Here is a 19,734-nt window from a genome sequence, read left to right on the forward strand (position 1 = left end):
GATTCTTTCTTATAGAGATCAGAGGCACAGAGGAGACGAATAACAAAACGGAGAAGCTGAGACAGAACAGACAGGACTGCCTATAGTTCACCGAGCGACTGTCCATCATCTCCCAGAGACCCGACACTCTGCACATCAAGGTGGAAGACACCAAGATTTTTCACTACATAAAAATACTTTAGAGGAGCAATAAGTCACGCAGAGCCAGTATCTCTGTGAATATGTATCACTCCTCTCTGAACCCTCTCACACTGAGTCCAGCAGGCCGCTATGTCTGGTCTCATATCCCTTATCTTCAAGGAATTTGGAGCGAGAAAGAAGATAGCGAACTGTCTATTAAGTTTAAATATGATAGATGAGAACTTTCCCCTCTCTAATATCTTTCTCGTATTAGTTTTCTTCCATCTCCTACTGAAAAAAGTAGCAGAATTGCAGGCGGGAGGCGGCAACTGATCGTTATTTCCATCATTTACAATGCAAATGAATCTGTCACTGAATGCCAAGCAGTTTCAGTTTTTGCTGAAACATTTCTACTCACTGGGGCTTCATTTTTTACTGCAGTATAAAGTCCTGCACCTCTATGCAAACAGCACAACCATGACTAGAAGTAGAGAGAACTCAAAAATATATTCTGTGCAGTATGACACAGTTATAATTGATTGATTGAGTAGTTTGCACAAGTGGTTTATTTTTGGTGAATATTTTTGTAAAATATCTAAATTCTCTGCGAAACATAGCCTGCAGCTCAGCCGAGTTGAGCTAAAACATCCCTGAATTTTTGTTGTGTTTCTGTTGGTGCAGCTGGGTCAATGGCTTCACAGTTGCACCCCAAAAAGAAAGTTTGTTCTTTAAAGATTTTGGTTTGTATAAACACTTAGTGAATATTTAAACGTGACATGTCATTTTGAAGAAATTTTGCAATTGATGTGTCAATACATTAGCTTTATGTCAGAATGTAGCACCAAAAAAGTACTTCTTCAAATTTCTGCTTTCATTTGATCATCGCAAAAACTAGACTCATGCAATTCACAATGATTTCAAATGGGGGAAAGGAGCAAGTTTGCCCATTTGAGAAGCAAAAATGAGCAAACTTTTGACATTTTTCTTAAAGTTGGGCGATTATTCTATATGAAAACTGCTGTCGGTTGTGTCAGTCAAGCAGTCTTTCTAACAACAGATCACTTTTGGTAATTAAAGTACATCGCTGTGCCTGGGTCTTCCTGCACTCTGCATATGATTGCGTGGTCGAGCATCTCTTAGCGGGTTAGCAGGTTCAAGTGTGGCTAATCTGACCACCACGTGCCTCCAAGGCAGCGGCTCGGCGTGACAGAGGGCTCCGTGTGAAAGGCCTCTTTGTTGAGCCGTGTCATCATTTGTATTCAGCAGGATCAAAGTCTCCTCAGCTGCTTTAAAATTTGTCCTGTGGCTAGTGTTGCCGGAGCAGTGAATGACAATGTCAAGGGATGCAGAAGAGCGGCGAATTTACATAGAAATGGCCCTCGATATGAATGTGTAGGGAATCAAATCAGAGTCTGCCATTTGGGATTGTGTGGGCATGTATGTGTGTGTGTGCCTTATGCTCTGTGTGTGAATAGGTACTGAGGTGTGTTTGTGGGTGCACGCAGGAGAAAAGACTCATGGCTGGTTTTCGCTCTACATCAATTTTTTTTTTTTTTTTTACGGAGAATCTCTTTTTCGCCTTTCCACATCCTTCTTAGCCCCGTGATGCAGGATAACACGATCGTACCTCTGCCAACTCCTACCGAGGGATGAGAGGCCTCAGACGGCAGCAACAAACTAAATTAGCTTAGCGTTAGTCAAGTGAAGCAGCGATGTGGGACTTTGATTTGGCTCCATGTCTGCTTGAAGATAGACAAGGATCTGGCCCATCTCCTTTAATAAGCCACACTCAACTTTATTACTTTGGAAGCACTGACAAGCCTCACAGCTTCTCAGACTGTCCATCACTTTATTGGGGGGAAATGGAGTCAAGAGAGGAGCTGAAAATTCGACTGTACCTTATGAGGCTGCTTCTTCAGAAATTCCTCTTATCCCTCTGCAGCAGACAGAAGTATGATTATATTGTGGCTGTAAGAGGTTCACTTCAAACATAATTTATGCTAAAAAACAGAAATGAGTCAAGTGAATAGACAGAAGTCAGAAAACCTGTGATTACCGAAACTAAACCGAGTCCACTTGTGAGTTCCAATCAGCCCAACTGCATGAACATGGCGACAAAATGAGCTGTGACCTTTCTCAACTTCCAACCTATGGACTGTCTTTATCTGCATGCATGCATCATGGCTCCATGTGGGGGGAAAAATTGCCAGAGGAATTGAAAAAACTGATTGCAAGACTTTACAAAGATGGAAAAGGTTACAGGAAGATCAACTAAAAATCAATGGAAACACAGTTGCAGCAGTTATCAGGAGGTATAGAAAGAGGTAGTACCACTAATCAGGGCTGCAGTGTCCGTCCTGCTAAAATGACAGAACAGACTTCAAACTACTTTCATAAGTTCTAGTTCTGAAAAACACACTGCGGATGTTTCATTCTTATCTGTTTAGCTAAGAAGTGAGGCAATTACTGTAAAAAAAAAAAAAAAATAATGCACGGGGTGAACTCGCTTCTGTTGTATACTATTTATCCATTAAGATTTCTAACAAAAGCAAATATGTAAACTTGACTCCAACTAGTCTTTGAAGACATTGCAGACAACCTCTTTATTATAGAAGGTTTCTGGTGCAATTAGGAATTATTGTGAACATTTCAAAGTTTGCCCACTGTTGTTTCTGCCCTAAAGTACATTGGTGGTTGATGAAAGTACATTTTATTATATTTTTATGCTTTGTCTTTTGATCAGATTTTTCTTTAGCTTTTTTTTGTGTTTTGCCTTTTTTATCTATTCTTTTTAAAAAATCTGTCAGTATTTTACTCTGCACTTGCTCTGTGTTATTATCGGCTTATCTGCGAAGCTCTTTGAACTGCACTAAGCTGCGCGAATGCTGCTCTACAAATAAAGGTTGATCGATTGACTGAAATGAGCATTTGCACCCTTTAAAAACAACACTTTGGTGAAGTCAACATTAATGGCTGAAATGCTATCAGAAGCCCTCAATTTGCTGTGGTTTATCATTTTAAATGGAAAACATGAAATGATGAAATGGAAAGTTCACCAGGGGACACGCTGGCACAAGTCAGGAAAGACTGCAACTCTTGCAGAGTCTATAGCTGAAAGTAGTAGCTGATGCAATGTTGCATCATCACCTACACGTGTCAGTCTTATCTGATGTAATCTGGAGGAAATGTTGCCACCAACTTAAGTTAGTCGGACGACGGCTACAATTTTAAGGGGTGATGCTCCTCTCCTTTGAACACCAGTTCAGCGGTTTAGATATTCAGGTTAAACTGTTGGCTTGTCAGATCGTCTGACCGCTCACGGTTCTCCCTCTGTCAGACTCGGTTGTAGTGATGTTAAGCTCATGTCTTTGGTGTGTAAAATGTCATCACATGTGATAGAAATGACGTGTGGTAAGTTAAAAGACACAGGATGGAAAAATATAAACTGACGGTTTCAGCTTTAAATATTTTATATACAATATACAGCAGAATATGGAGTGAGATTATTAACTTACAGACGTCTCATTGTGCTTCGTTACATACACTGTATAAAGTCAGTACACCTCTGTTTAATATCACCTAACCCCTCAAAATTGACCCGTTTTAAAGTTTGAAAATGTGGGAAAAAAATATTTTCACAGTTAAAACTTCCACGTTTTTAAAATTTTTGGGAGATTTTTGAAAATTTTTTGGTGGAAAAAAAGAAATGTAAAAAAAAATGTTTCTTTAAGAATATTCAGAAAAACATCAACCAAAATCCAGCGAAATGTGCTGGATTTTGGTTGATTTATTCTGAATGTTTTTAAAGAAAATACTAGAACTTTTACTGATATATATGGAATCATTTTAGATATTTTTAGGATTTTTTTGGAAGATTTTTATTCTTATTTTTTTGAAGATATTTACAATTTGTTTTATTTCTTACCAAATTTGGGGATTTTTTTTTTTTTTTTTTTTTAAATAAAACTTTTAAGGAAAACCTTTAAGGAATTATGGGAATTTTCGTCCTGAAGATTTTGCAAATATTTTTTTTAAATTTGGGGATTTATTTTTGCTGAATTTTTAGATTTTTTTTCATACAAGGGAATAATATTTTTTGGTGCCCGTAAATGAGGTCAACAGGAGGGTTAAATATCCGATGATTTAAGTAATAGTAATTGCATCACTTCCAACTTGGACAACCATTTATAGTTGCTAAATGTATTCAACATACAGACTCCTCTGCAACTGTCAGTACACCTTTCATTACTGAGAATCAAATTTTTTATTTATTCTATATTTTGCATGTCTACCTTTATTTTGGGTGGAAATCGTCAGCATACCAAATTTCTGGAGATATATTCTGACTTTCTTCGGCGACACAGAGTTGTATTACTCTGCCTCTCCCTTTACAAAACCACGCTTCACTGTCTGTGCATTTACTGTAATAGTCCTACTACTTACCCAGTTCATAGTTTTCAGTTTATTTTTCTTTAAAAGCTCTCTAGCATATCATATCTCTAGCACTTTTTATACTCATGCAGCCCCATATCAACTCACACCCTCTTCTGTACTTCACTGTCAGGACTATGCATTCACTGTGGTACTTCTGGTCAGATTCATACCAAACATGCTGGACTCCATCCGAGCTGAATAAATTTATCTTCATCTGATTAAAGAATGTGCTCAGTTGTGATGTGATCAGGTTTCTCTTCACATCCAGTAGCAAAGTTTAATCTTGCAGTTGTGCTTTAGTCTGAGTAAGGGATTTTTTCTTGGATGCCATCAATAAAGGCTGACATAATTCCCCATCGTTCACACTGTCTGAGCTGTCACAGAAACTCTGATTTTCATTAATAACCCCTGTGCCAAGTGTGAAGCAGCTGCTGTCTGTTTTTCCAGAGCTACATTGTAAAAGTAGTTCACTCTCTATGGGATTGTTTTAAGAGGATGACCGCTGCAGCCATGATTAGTGGTACTATGGCTCCTTCCATACCTCCTGATTACTGCTGCAGCTTATTATTAGTTGATCTGCCTGTAACCTCTTGCATATTTAAGAAGTCTTTCAGCTAGAATTTTTAAGTTCCACTGGAAATTGTCTTCATGTGGAGCCATGATGAAAGCATGCAGATAAACACAACCTATAGATTCAAAACTGAGAAAGTTCTGATGTTTACAGCTCATTTTATGATGTTAAGCTGGTTAAAAATCACGTTTGATATTTTTCTTGCACTAAGTTTCTACTTTTAGGCCTGTATTTGTTTGTCTACTTCAAAATAATGCAGTCTCTGAGAGGTGATTTAGAATCTTTTGACATTAAACTCGCTTTTGTTGTACACTGTATTTTAATTATAAAAAAAGGACCTTTAACCTTCAATAACAGTAAATAGAGATGACATGCACCTGAAAATGTGCCCTGATAACATCTTTTCTTCATTGCCAGGTGGTTTCACGCCACAGCTCGGCCTTCCTCCTCTTCATCACTGTGAGATTAGCTGTCAGAACACACACTGATTACTCTGTGGCTATACTGACATCTGCTGTCTTCATTATTATGGCAGACACACTACAGAAAATCGATAGGGTCGTTGTAGACTTAATAAAGGTAATTTCTCCACAGTGCTACCTCATGCGGCGCCAAAGTACCTGGCTTATTTCTCAACTTATTTCATCCTTCCCCGCTGCTCAGTTTGTTTCAAAAATGCAGGAGGGATCGATTCTGGAGCCATTAAAACTTTCAAAAGCAGATTGTGAAAGAGAGAGGTGAAGGTTTTATTTTAGCTTCTGAATAAGGCAGAAATTTTCAATTGAATGGCTTGTTTAGCACTGTGGATGGAGCATCATAGTCTCCTTAACGGGGGAAGACGCTGCATATTTCTGTCGGGAAAATATCCAGAAAGAAATATGCGGCATGATTGAGCGGCAATGGAGCAGAAATGGAGTAGCTGTGCAGGTCTAAGCCTGAGAACCTCTCCGCTCTTTTGAGAAAATGTTCGAATATGAAGGTGAATATGAATCCGACTGATCAGGCATTTCACAGTCTCCTCCACAGCAGCGCATCAACATAAAATATTCACTCTCTTTGTACAGTATCTACAAGTGCAGAAGGATCATATTTAAAGAATAAGAGCATTATCTGTGCTCACATTTCCACACTCTTGACTGAGTATTATCTCTGCCTGCACTGTATATTTTACTGAGGCAACACTATAGTGCTGGATATACCGTGTACGTGGCTTTAGACTGCATATGCTGCCACATTTTCTTCCTTTTGCACACTTGATTACAACCGAGATAACACATCAGTGCACTCAGTGTCACATTTTATGCAAATCTGTCTGCTCCATCTGGAGGCTTTTTTTTTTTTTTTTGACAAAGTGAAGTGCCAGCGATGCTCTCATCCAACTGTTGTCTCTTATGCTCATATCAGACCTTTAATTTGAATATGTGTGATAAAACACACAGGTCTTTTATCGCACCAACTGTGTTTACATTCATAAACTGTGACAAATGACTGTAAAAATACAGCCGGATTCTAACAGTAGGGTTCTGTTTTTCAGCAAAATGATTAAAAACTGTCGAAAAAGCAAAAACCGTGAAAAGAATGCTGCTATAGAAACTGATGGCAAAAACCGGACACAGGAAAGTGCAAATGAGACACAAAGGAAAAATGAGACACAACGGGACAAAAATGAGATGCAAAACAACAGAAAGGAGACAGAACTGTCACAAAGAGGCATTAAACAACATAAATGAGGCACAAAGGGAAAATGATTTTTTAAAAAAAGCGAAACAAAACATCACAGATGGGAACCTAAATGAAGCAAATAAGACAAAAATGATAAAAACGAGATGCAAAACAATAAAAATGAAATTCAAACCCACAAGAAAATAGACAAAACAATACAAATGAGACATATAACAACAAAAAACGAGACACCAAGCAACAAAAATGTGATACAAATTAACAAAACAACATAAACAAAACATAAAACAACAAAAACAGTGCACACAAGACAGCACAAACGAGACACAAATCGCAACACAAAACAACAAAAAACAGAAACACAAATAAGACACAAGACGATGCAAACAAGGCATAAAATTAGTCAAACTAAGCACAAAATTACAAAAATGAGACACCAAACAACAAGAAAAGACACTAAAAAGACATAAAATGACAAAAAAGCAGGCACAAAATAACACTAAAAGGCACAAAAACTGCACAAACAAGACAAATATCACAACACAAAATAACAATAACAAGACACAAACTGCAATGAGACACAAGATGACAAAAATGAGAAACAAAATGACAAAAGCAAGACAAAAAGCAACAAAAAAACCACACAAAAAACAAAAACAGATGCAAAACAACACAAATGAGACACAGAATGACAAAAACACACAAAATAACAAAAACCAGACACAAAACAGCAAGGAGACAAAAAATGACATAAACAAGACACAAAACATCATAAAAGAGACACAACTGAGACACAAGTGAGACACAAATCAACGCAAACTAGGCACAAAATGACACAAAAACTGCATGAGCAAGACAAAAGTCACAACACAAAACAACACAAATAAGATATAAAACAATAAAAAACAGACACAAAAAAGCGACGAGACACGACGCAAACGAGGCATAATACGATTCAAACTAGACACAAAATGACAAAAATGAGACACCAAACAACAACAAAATGACACAAACGTGACAAAAAATGATTAAAAAAAAGGACAAAACAACATAAATGAGATACAGAACAACAAAAAACACAAAATATCTTGCCCAAATGTTAAAAAATAGCAGATTTTTATGACATGATACTCTATATAATGACATTTTAATCACTATCATGTCTATTTGTGTGTTTTCTTGCACCTTACAGTATTTTCTTTACTGCTTCTGGACAGCAAAGCTGTTTCTTAATCTATTTTTTTTGTCTCCCAGACCAAAACCTGGCATCCTGCATGCACAGAGCATTTGTCTCTGTCCCTTAAAAACGGAAGAAAAGATGTCCCCGAAAGAAAAATGATCAAGCAAATAAATAAATAATGCAAAACTTCTGCTGAGAGGAGTAGGAAGGGGAGCATTTAAAAGACTGTGGCTGGGTGGACAAGTGGCGGGATAAGAAGCTGGTTAAAAAGGATTGTCTAAGCTGGTGTGTAGCCTCTAGCGGGAGATTATATTATAAATAGGAAAGTGTGGCGGAGCTCGCCTCGCAGCCACGCATCAGATCAAGGACATTTTCAGCTTGTACACTATTAAGATAGTTTCCGGATTAAAATTCTTCTTAAAGTAGGATTTCAGCGTGTTCAAAGTTTCCTCTCCACTCGGACGAGCAGGTTAATCTGCTGGAGCTGCAGCACGGCGGCCATCGCTGCTGCCGTTTACAGGACAGGATACAGGAGCAGAGCTGCAGAGAACCACACAAATGGAGATACGATACAACAACAAGATGCAAAATGACACACAGGAGGCACCAAGCAACATAAAATGACACAAATAAGACTAAACAGCAGACACAAGGCGCAAAACGCTAAAAATGAGACAACAAATAACAAAAAATGGGGCATAAAAGCAACACAAAATGACGTAAATGAGACACAAAGATGCAAATTAGGGACAAAATGATACAAACTAGGCATTGTGTCTCCTTTTTGTCATTTTGTGTCTACTTTGTATTGTTTTGTCCCTATTGAATTATTTACATCTTGTTTTTTGGTGTTTTCTTTCTGCTTTGTGCCGTTTTTTTTTGTCTAGTTTGTGTTGTTTTGTGTCTCATTTGTGCAATTTGTGTCTTGTTGTTGTTTTGTATCTCAGTTTGTCTGCTTCTCTGCAGTTCTGCTCCTTCGTGTAAAAGGCCATCTGGTTTGTGTTTTTTTGTTTCTTGTTTGTGCCCATTAGTGTTGTGTCCCCAATTTTTGTTGTTTAGTGTCTCATTTGTGTCTACTTTATGCCTTTTTTTTGCCTAGTTTGCATTGTTTTGTGTCTCATTTCTGTCATTTTGTGTTGTTTTGTCTCGTTTTTTGCTGTTTGGTGTCTCCTATTTGTTGTTTTGTGTCTACTTTGTATTAATTTTTCCCGAGTTTGAATTGTTTACGTCTGTTTTTTTGGTGTTTTCTTTCTACTTTGTGCCGTTTTTTGTCTAGTTTGTGTCGTTTTGTGTCTTGCTTGTCTAATTTTGTAACTTGTTTTGTGTCTCATTTGTGCAATTTTGAAACTTGTTGTTTTGTATCTCAGTTATTCTCTGCAGTTCTGCTCCTCCGTGTAAAAGGCCGTCTGGTTTGTGTTTTTTTAATTTCTTGTTTGTGCCCTTTAGTGTTGTGTTGTGTCTCCAATTTGTGTTGTTCTGTGTCTCGTTAGTGTCCATTTTGTGCCCTTTTGTTGCCTAGTTTGCATTGTTTTGTGTCTCATTTCTGTCATTTTGTGTTGTTTTGTCTCGTTTTTTGTTGTTTGGTGTCTCCTTTTTGTTCTTTATATCTACTTTGTATTGTTTTGTCCCTAGTTTGAGTTGTTTGCATCTCGTTTTATGGCATTTTCTTTCTACTTTGTGTCGTTATTTGGCTTCTCATTTTTGTTGTTTTGTGTCTAGTTTGTATGGTTTTGTCCCTAGTTTATGTCTTTTTGTGTCTCATGTCATTTTCTGTTGTTTTTATATCTCATTTTTTTGTGTCTTGTTTTTTGGCATTTTGCATCTATTTTGTGACGTTCTTTTTTTTGCCTAGTTTGCATTGTTTCGTGTCTCATTTATGTCATTTCGTGTTGTTTTAAAGTCTCGTTTTTTATTGTTTTGTGTCTCATTTGTGTCATTTTGTGCCTTGTTGTTCTGTACCTCAGCCTGTCTGATTCTGAGACTGCCTGTATCGCTCCGAATGCTCGGGAAAGTTGTGAGACGTAACATCTATTTTTGTAAAGTTTTCTGCAGGTCGACCTGGACATGAGCGCCGGCAGCGAGTCCAGGTGAGCTGCAGGGAAGACGGTGGCCTTGCTTTAGCCTGAGGCCTGTTGTCTGAGCATGTCGACCCGAGGCTCGCCTGTTTATCATCTCATCTCCTGACGGATTTTTAAAGCGCCCCTTTATGAATTTTAATGCCCGATCTTGACCTACCGCCACGGCTGAATATCCTCCTAAAAACGCTAACACACTTTCCCCGGCATGTGCACGGTGTTCGACAAAACAGACACACGAGAGCATGTGTTGGTGGTGTTCGGGGGAAGTGAGCCGAGCGCTGAATTATTTAATGGACATCGAGAGCGAGAGTGGTGGAAAATGAGGGAGACAGGATTCAAAGAAAACAGAGATTCTGTGCGCTGGAGGAGGACATGGTTCTAAATATGGGAGCCGTTTGTGGTGTTTCTGCTGTTTGTTTCTCCGTCAGAGTCACAGGCAGAAAGGAGGACGCATTAAGAATGGGGCCTGGGGCATCAAACAGTTGCCTTTTGGTGAATTTAGGCACCAATTTGTGGATTTTTTGTATCAACTTTTTGTTGGAAATGTCTTAAAGGACAACACATTCCATGGATCTAACTAGGTTGAATGCAAACATTTGCATTCAAGCGGATTTATGCACCGATTTCTGCTATTTTTGCAACAATTTCAGCTGGAAATGTCTATATTTATGTAAAGGAGAACACATTCAATTGATTTAACTACAGTGAATGTAAACACTTGCTTGACAGCGAATATATGCAAGAATTTTTGTTTCTTTTTGTTCCAATTTTTCGCGGAAATGCCTTTATTCAAGTAAAAGAGAACACAAAATTCAGGCACCAAGTGACAATTCAAAATATAATGAAATATATATAGATATAAATGAATGCAAACACTTGGTGAATTCATGCACCAGTTTGTGTCTTTTTTGCAGCAATTTTTGGTGGAAATGTCTTTATTTATGCAAAGGAGAACACAAAATTCAAACACCACGTCAGAAATCAACGTATAATAGAATATATATGGCTCTACCTACACTGAATACTAATCTACATCTGGAGTAAACGTATAAAAAACAGACTTTAAATTTCCACTCACATCACACATAATTCACGATAAGTTGGGTTGTAGTTTCATAATTGTTTTTTCTTGCACAGCTATACTAAGTGAGTCAGCTGGGAGGGTGATTTATAGCCTATAAATAGAATAATAAAGTTACATGCTGCAATTTGAATCCCTATATTTTACCATCATGTTCTGTTGTTTTGCACCAGATGTGTTGTTTTAAAACTGTCTGATCATGTTTGTGATTTATGCAGCGTCTGTTCTGGCAGGGTTCCCAGATCTGACAGAAAAGATGGAAACAACGATGAAAATATGAATTAGATTGTAGATTAGATTGTTAATTTAACTGCACACCGAAGCCTGGATAAAGACTCAGGTGCTGACAGGTTGCTGTGCTCACATGTGTGTGTCTGTAATCGTCAAGAGGGAAGTAAGTGTGCGACTTGCAGTGACACAGTGACTCACATCAACATGCCTGTCTCAGCATGTATGTTTTTACCCACATCATTCTTCACACTCCTCCCCCTGCTACCGTTGCTACATACTCACACACACACACGCACAAAACGGCAATTTGCATTGAACACCATCATGCCAGCTTCAAGCAGTGACAAATCGACACAATACAGTCGAAACGAGACACCAAGCAACACAAATGAGACACAAAACAGCACTGCCAGGACACAAATTGCAATAGAAAACAACAAAAACGAGACATTAAATGAAATAAATGAAATACAAAGTGACGCACACCAGACACAAAACGACACGAGACAAAACATCGCAAATTAGGCATAAAATGGTACAAAGTAGGCAAAACAACCCAAAAAATAAGACGCCAAATGACAAAAAATGGGACACAAAACAACACAAAATGACATATGTGAGACACAAAACAAAAGCAAGACACATATGACACACAACGATGCAAACTAGGCACAAAACATCAAAAATGAGACGCAAATTGCAACCCAAAACAGCAAAAACACGACACAAAACAAGCCACAGAACGCCCAAAAATTTGACAACAAACAACATTAAAACACAAAACAACATAATCAAATCAACACAACTGAGACAGAAGCGATGCAAACTAGGCATAAAATGATTCCAACTGGACACAAAATGACAAAAACGACACACCAAACAACAAAAAACAACACAAAAAGCAGTGCAAACAAGACACAAAACAGCACAAACGAGACACAAATCACAACACAAAACAACAAAAATCTGACCAAAAACAACACCACAAAAAATGCCATAAATGGGACATAAAACAATACAAATGGGACACCAGATGACACAATTTAGACACAAAACAACACAAACTATGCACAAAGTAATACAAACTGGAGACAAAAAAATTGCTCAAAACAAAATGAAGTGGGACACAAAACAACACAGAAGGACACAAACAAGATATAAACGATGAAGACCAGACTCAAAACAGCGGAAATGAGACAAAAAAACACACACAGAAAACAACAAGACACAAAGTTCTATATATGGAACAACAAAACAACACAAAAGGACACAAACAAGACATAAAATGACAAAAAACAGCCTCAAAGCAATGCATATGAGACATAGCATGACAAAACACAAGACACGAAACAGCACAAATGAGACACAAATTGCAACACAACACAAAATGACACAAACAAGGCAAAAAACAACGAAAAACAGACACAAAATGACACATGTGAGACACAAAACATTGCAAACTAGGCATAAAATGGTGCAAAGTAGGCAAAACAACCCAAAAAAGCAACACCAAAAAACAAAAAAGGAGACACAAAACTACATAAAGTGACATAAATGACACACAAAACAAAAACAAGACACAAAATGACACAAATGGGACATAAAACGATGCAAACTAGGCCAAAAACATTAAAAATGAGACAAAAATTGCAACAAAAAACAGCAAAAACATGACACAAAACAAGAAGCCACAAGCTGCGTGTCACAGACAGGACACGAGATGACACAAGTTCAACACAAAATGACGCAAAACGACAAAAACGAGACACCAAACAACACAAATCGGGGCACAAAACAACACAAAAGGACACAAACCAGACATAGATCCCACATCAGCAGCTGCGTGTCACTGAGTGTGTCTGCACATGTAGGTGGGCAAACATGAGCGACACACATTTCTTATTTGTGACTGCAGTGCTGTTTGCGTGTCTGAGCGCTGGGTTCTCTACAGGCCGGTTCTAATGAGATCCCTGAGGCTGAACGCAGGCTGCCTGTAAAACAACAGATGTGGCTGGACTCGCTCAGCCTCCCCCAGTGGCTGACAGAGCTGTCACTCAGCAGGGAGGGGGAGGGAGGAGGACTGACGTGGGAGGAAGAGGAGGGTGAGGCGGTCACTTGGTCGGACACTCGACGCCGCCGCCGCTCGGCAATCCTCCAAACCAGATCCAAAATGTCAGCCGTGGAGATGCGATGCCGAAGATGAGACCCGGTGCTTCCAAGCGGGCGGGATAATCTGACATTTAAAGGACATCTGGAGACTTTCAGATAAGGCGGCATCTGCAATCACATCAGAAATGACCACTTACTGAACGCACGAAAGCTGGTGACAAAACGGCGGGAAAATGAAGGAAAAAAATCACATGAATAGATATGCAAATGGACGATTCTTACATTTCATTTGACATTTTGCTCTGATTCTTTACAGGAAACCTAATTCGGGATGCAGTCTTTCGCCTGTCTTCCTTGTGCAGGTCCGGAGAGAGCGCCAGACGGGGGGAACTGGCAGTCAAACGTTAGCGCAAAGAGCCAGAAACATCACAATAGAGGGTTTGTGCGAAGGGAAAAGAGCAAATGGTGTGGTCCTGGGCAGCCAGCCACTGCCCCACTGCAGCTCAATAGACGTCTTATTGTGCTTCCTCCAACAGGAACCTGCTGCAGAAACCTGTTGCTGTGCCGCATGCAGGCCAGAACAGAACTAAACGAAGGTGGAGGCAGATACAGCTGCTTCTCTGCTCTTTAAAGGATCCAAATAAATAGAAAAAACTCAGTCCGAATCAACAATTTGCACTTAGGTTCACAAGGTAGAATGATCTGCTGATGCGATCTCATTAAAATTTATTGAAATATTGTTTTAAAGCCAAATTTTACTGTTTAACAGATTTAAGACGTGAAGAAGTATTGTAACATTAGATTAGATTAGATTCAACTTGTTATTGCACAGAGTACAAATATGAACTAATATTAAAGCATTATTTACAGTGTGATATGTACAATATAATATATATCAACAGTATGAACAGGGCGCTATGAACACGCCAATCTAGTATGAGCAGTATAAACAGTATTAATGCTATATTGCAAACTTCCAGATTTGCACATTTCATTGTTGCAAAAGAGTGCAATTTTGAAATAAAAGCGATCCATTGCAGGCTTTGTTGGGACTTTTTCTTTGCTATGAAGTAGATCCAAAGACAAAGAGGTTTGCAGATTATCCAAAGTAACTAGACATTGTCTCGGCAAATGCTTGATTTAAGCCAAAGTATCTCAATAAAACAGCAAAAAAAAAAAACACAAACAAGGCACAGAATGACAAAAGACAAAGCAAGGACAGAACAAGCACAAACAAAGCTCAAAACAACAAAAGCCAGACATTAAATGACAAAAACGACACAAAGGACAATGAAACGACAAAAACGAGACTTGAAAATACACAAATGAGGCACAAAATAAGAGAAACAAGACAAGAGATGGCACAAAATATACACAAAAATGCAAAAAACAGACACAAAACAGCCCAAATAAGACACACATTGCAAAACAAAGCGACAAAAACCACACACTGTGAGACACAAAAACAACACAAAGGACGATGAAACGGCAAAAATGAGACACAAAACTACTCAAACAAGACACAAATCGCAAGACAAAGAAACAAAAATGAGACATGAAACGACATAAATGAGGCACAAAACAAAAAAAACTAGACACAAAACAGTACAAACATGACACAAACTGGAACAGAAAACAACAAAAACAAGACACAAGATGAGACAAATGATAAAAAGAGACACAAAACAGCAGAAATGGGACACAAATTGCAAAACAAAATGACAAAAACACAAAATGACAAAAACGACACAAAAGACAATGAAACAACAAAAGACACAAAATGACTCAGACGAGACACAAATCACAACACAAAACAACAAAACCAGACATGAAATGACAAATGGGGCTCAAAACAACAAAAACAAGACAAGATGACACCAATGATACACAAAATGGCAAAAACTAGGCACAAAACAGCACAAACAAGACCCCAATCATGAAACAACACAAGGCAAAAGACATAGTTTGGCATTTTATCCAGAGTAACTAAAAATTGTGTCATCAAATACTTGCAGATATCGGATGCTTTGCTGTAAAATCTGTCCAGACGTCCATGTTTCAAAAAGTACCCATGTTTGCATCACATTGGAGTAAAATGAAGCCTCTAGGTTTAGGAGGAGTCAGCTGCTGCCAGAATGGTGCCACACTGAGCTCCAGAAACAGATCCTCCTTCACTGGACTGACTGGAAGCAGAACTCAGACTATTTGCGTGATTAAATACGACTCGTGACGAGATAAAGATGTTCTTTTGTAAACTCTTTAACCCGACTCTGACCCCCAGTGCTTTTTGTGGAGTATATTGGTGGCGGTCATCTGCCCTCGGTGCAACAATTCCTCTGTGACGGTGGAGCTGAAGTATGTTTGTACACTGGTGGTAGGAAGCTAATGCGAGCGCTGCAGCTCCTCGCTTTCTTTATGAGACAACATGTCATTAGCCAGATAATCAAGCTTGTTCCCATTATCGCTGCTTGTTTTAATGAGCTGTGTACAGCCACAGCGCAGCCTCTAGAGATGAGCCATCACACAGCGAGGCCTCTCCGCTAATGTGCCTCAATACAGCATTTTTTAGGGGGGTAAATATGCTTTCTTGGAGCTGCTCTCAGTCAACGTATTGACTCTTTTTTTTTTTTTTTTTTGCACAGATGTGTCATTAAAGGTAACCTCAGACTTGCATAGCGGCTCCATTTCTGCTCCATTCGATCAGCACACAGCGGCTGGATATTTTCCAGGAGAAATATGTGTCTCCACCATCAGAGCGGGTTATGATGCATGACCTGCTTGACTCGGCTGATAAATGATTTATCAAAAGCATACATAACCAGCCTAGGTGAGGGTTTGCAGACACGAGAGGCGAGAGGAATGAGAGCAAGAGCCGAATCCGAGAGCAGCGAGCTCCAGATGGTGTCGGTGACAGGTGTGATCATCGCTGGGAATTACGCTACACTTCTGATATTCCGACTGCACAATGTGTGATATTTCAACTATAATTTCAGCGACGCATCGCACGGCGAGAGAAGAGCCTTGAACATGAATGGCTTTTTGAAAAATCCACAGCAGACAGACGGCTTTAGCGCTGCAGGTAGCTCAAAAAAACGACGATTTAAAGCATGAAGAGGCTCTGAAACATCAAACCGGCCGAGTAAAATTAAAAGTAAGAGTTTTGCAATTTGGATTTAGTGAAATTTATCTAGAAGTGGATGGCCGGGTGCATGTGCATCGCTTACCTTTGGAACACAGGGCACCAGGATGCACTATGGGAAGAAGGCAAGCAGGTGAAGGCAGTGTAATCTGGGTGATGTTCTACTGGGAAACCGTGGGTCCTGCCATCCATGTGGATGTTACTTTAACATGTACCACCTACCTAAGCATTGCTGCAGACCATGTACATCCTTTCATGGAAACAGTATTCCTTGATGCCTGTGGCCTCTTTCAGCAGGACACTGTGCCGTGCCACAAAGAAAAAATGGTTCAGGAATGGTTTCAAGAGCACAACAACAAGTTTGAGGCATTGATTGGTCTCCAGATTCCCAGATCTCAGTCTAACTGAGCATCTGTGGGATGTACTGGACAAACAAGTCCGATCCATGGAGGCCCCACCTCACAACTTACAGGACTTAAAGGATCTGCTACTTTGGTACCACATACCACAGCACACCTTCAGGGGTCTAGTGGAGTCCATGCTTGGACAGGTAAGGGCTATTTTGGCGGCAAAAGGGGGACCAACATAATATTAGGCACTCAGGTGGGAAGAAATACAAGAATCTGGGGGAAAAAAACATTAAATCTGTGTGTGGCATGTTGTCTTGCAGTGCTTTGTGTGAAATATCAAACAGTCACTGTTGGTCTTTACAAAAAAACTGCAAAATGACTGTTTAGACTACCTTCTGCTGGTGGCTGTGGAGCTCCTCCGGCTCTGTGGATTCGAGGGGACTTTCTCTGAGCCCAGTACTTTATCACTATTAACTTCCCTCCCAAGTGCCATCATTTTCTCCCCATTTTCCTCCCTCCCTCTCTCTCCAATACCAAAGCATTTTGTCTTCCTCGCTGTTTAAAACCCCCACATTTGTCCACGGTGAAAGTAACGTGTCTGTTGCCATGATCTCCATTTTTACAGGCCGTCGCTCCAACTGCGTTTCAACACCACTTCACTGGAATGAGACGACGTGGGAAGAAAAAAAGATGAGAGCGGTGAAGAGAAGTGGGAAAAAAAAGGCTGTAAGTGTTGTCCATTGCTCTGAATACAAATTGCAGCTGTCAAAAAGCTGAAACCAACTGATATTAATGTTTGGCTCAGACAAATATGCTCCTTTGGCTTAAAATGTAGCTGCTGTTTTCACTGAATCTTCATCTCAAAACGCCCGCTAAAATTGGCATTAATTCGGTGTTAGAAAGCTGTGAAAATGTAATTTCCAGTTCAAGAGCTCCAGTCAGAGCTTAGCTGGAGTGGAGAGCATTACGGCGTCTGCTGAATTGGTTTTGCCTGGCTGAGATTTGCCCCGGCTCCTCTACTGAGAGGGACGGGTTAATAGATGGACGGCGGAGGAGGCTGCCGGGGAGAGAAAAGAGCAGCAGTGTGGTTATTTAGAGGTGGAGGTGTGAGGAGTGATTGGCTTGATTCCACCTGTTATCAATGGGGAGCTGCTGCAGCTCCATCAGCTCCTTAATGCCTCTCCGACCCGCATCACGTGGCCTATTTGCAGGAAGCCGCTGTGGTTTGACGCTCGGACATATTGGTCATCATCGCCTCTTGATGGGGGGGAAAGGCAATTTCTTATTGCTTTCTCCCTCCTGCAAATGCAGCGTGGAGATTTGCTGTATTGTGTTTATTCATGCTGAAAATCTTTCATTAGGCCTTTTTGGCTTTGCTGCCGTTTTCTTGTCTTTCGCCGCTTTTGTTGTCTTGTGTTCCTTCTATTGTCTCATTAAGTTAGCGTCTGTCAGCTGCCTTTGTGCTGCAGTTTTTCCTCTGATTTGTTCTGCTCAAAAACTAAAATATATTTCCACCCTGCTGGATGTATCTATCTACGATGCAATAATCTGCTGGGAAACTTTATCGCAGCAGACCAAGTACAACCGATGGCCTCCCCAAGCACAACTCCCTGCAAAAACTGCTCGAGGAACCATAATTTCCATAATTAAAAATGCTGTAGCTATGTGATTACATTAGCTTGCTTGTTGTGTATAATTAAAAACACTGTATAGTCTCAGCCTTGTTATGTATTACTGCAGGTAAAGTTGCATTTTATATAATTTTTTGTAGAGTTTTCATCCCAAATATGTAAATTACTCAGGTAAAAATGCACAATTAATTACACTACTGGGTCTGTACCACAATATCTACACTTGTTAGATTAATTTCATAACTCCAGTCATAATGTTTCGTACTTTGGTGCAATAAATGGATACATGTGCTGCATAAGAAATCCTGTCAAAAGCCTCAACATTAAATCCACAGACAGGTGAATGAATAACATGATTATCTCATCAATAATCAGTGACATATGCAACCCATCTAAATATCGTAGCAGACCAAGCACAACTTCAAATGGCAACTGCACAAACAAGTGCCCTCCCCAAGCAGAGCAGAGTGTAAAAACTGCTCGAGGAGCCTGACCAAGAGCTCTAGAAGCTTCCCAGCCTCTAATCTCCCCAGTCTGACTGAGCAGCCACAGGATGCTAACATACACAGTCCAGTGTCTCCGTAGTTTGCATCTGTACTAAACAGCTGTGTTTTATAATCTACGTTTGTAATTTTACATTCAGTACTGGAGCTAAATTAAAGACGTGACTACAGTGCAGGAGAGAGTTTGTGTCGTATTGGTAAATTTGAGCACAAGCTCTCGACTCAGAACTGTTTTCTATGCAGCGGGAGACAATTATAATGTCATAAATCATTAAAAAAGGGAAAAATGAAAGATGAATTTGAAAAAACACAGAAATAACATGTACGGCATTTTTTTTTCCAAGTGCGGACAGCTGTTACTGATACCGGAAAATATGTGACTCTACATACTATAGATATTTTACAACTACAACAAACCTGATGTTTTTCACACTGCTCTGCTCATCAACTATAAGATGCTTCATTATGCTGAATGTATCTTCCAACAACTTGCTCCTCTCATTATTATTTTTGGACCAATCTGTAAAGAGTAAACACAGCCTGTAGTTCATCTGAATTTCTAATTAGTAGTTAGATTTTCTTTCTTTTTTTTGCAGAATTGGGTGAAAACAGTTCATTTTGCACAAT

The sequence above is a fragment of the Amphiprion ocellaris genome, chromosome 19 (assembly GCF_022539595.1).
Source record: "Amphiprion ocellaris isolate individual 3 ecotype Okinawa chromosome 19, ASM2253959v1, whole genome shotgun sequence".
In the NCBI taxonomy this organism is placed as follows: Eukaryota; Metazoa; Chordata; class Actinopteri; family Pomacentridae; genus Amphiprion; species Amphiprion ocellaris.